Genomic DNA, 746 nt, shown 5'->3' with positions numbered 1-746 from the left:
AACAAAACAGCAAACCTGCAACTAACAAAAAAACAAGGGGTTTGTCTCAGCTTTAGTTTTCTAGTAATCACTGGAAATTTAATGAACTTATTTCCAGTTCAATGCACATTACATAGGCTTTAAATTATCCAGAATTTGGCATTTAATATTGCACATAATTATACGTTGTGTAACCGTACATGCAGTACACATTCTCCTGCACTTTTTCATCATATGCAACCTTATATTTTTGACAACATACAGTATAAACATGTAATGCTTTCAAAAAGGCTTACCTGGTATAAGAATTAGAAACATGACCACAGTGGGCCTGGCTGATGAAGAGAGACACTAGAATGAAGCAAAAATGGCAATAATTGTTTCAATTGAAATAACTAAAACATTAAAACCATTGATTATTTATTATTTAAGAAAGTGTTATCAGTTACAAAGTATTTGTTATAACTAATGGTGTGTTTAGATTCAGAACTAACACTTCATCACTTACAGAATATGAACTAGAAGATTATTTACCTTCAGTGTAGTATCCTTGAGTGCCATGATTTCTACAGTTGTCAGATGAAAGCAGTTTTCTCTATTACCAGTTGTCTGATGAGCACACAGAATAATCACCACTTGCCCTATGGGAAGATTTGCTTTTAACAGGAGAGTCATCTATCCATAAATAACCATTGCCAGACAGCTAACATATTCTTACAAGACTAAATTCAGCCTTTTGTGACTAAGATATACAAAGTGCCACTGTA

General features: G+C 33.1%; 1 long non-coding RNA gene and 1 pseudogene across 1 annotated transcript in view; both read right to left on the bottom strand.

The window, feature by feature from the left end:
- Positions 1-746, bottom strand: part of LOC116695329 (5-hydroxytryptamine receptor 3A-like) — a 176,825-nt pseudogene that overhangs the window by 139,901 nt on the left and 36,178 nt on the right.
- LOC116695336 (uncharacterized) overlaps positions 1-746 on the bottom strand; it is a 55,519-nt gene that overhangs the window by 33,888 nt on the left and 20,885 nt on the right. The gene's annotated exons all lie outside the window — the stretch shown is intronic.

Source organism: Etheostoma spectabile, chromosome 9 (genome assembly GCF_008692095.1).
Source record: "Etheostoma spectabile isolate EspeVRDwgs_2016 chromosome 9, UIUC_Espe_1.0, whole genome shotgun sequence".
Taxonomy (NCBI): Eukaryota; Metazoa; Chordata; class Actinopteri; order Perciformes; family Percidae; genus Etheostoma; species Etheostoma spectabile.
The sequence above is the reverse complement of the archived record's forward strand: the minus strand, read 5'-3'. Positions and strand labels throughout refer to the sequence as shown.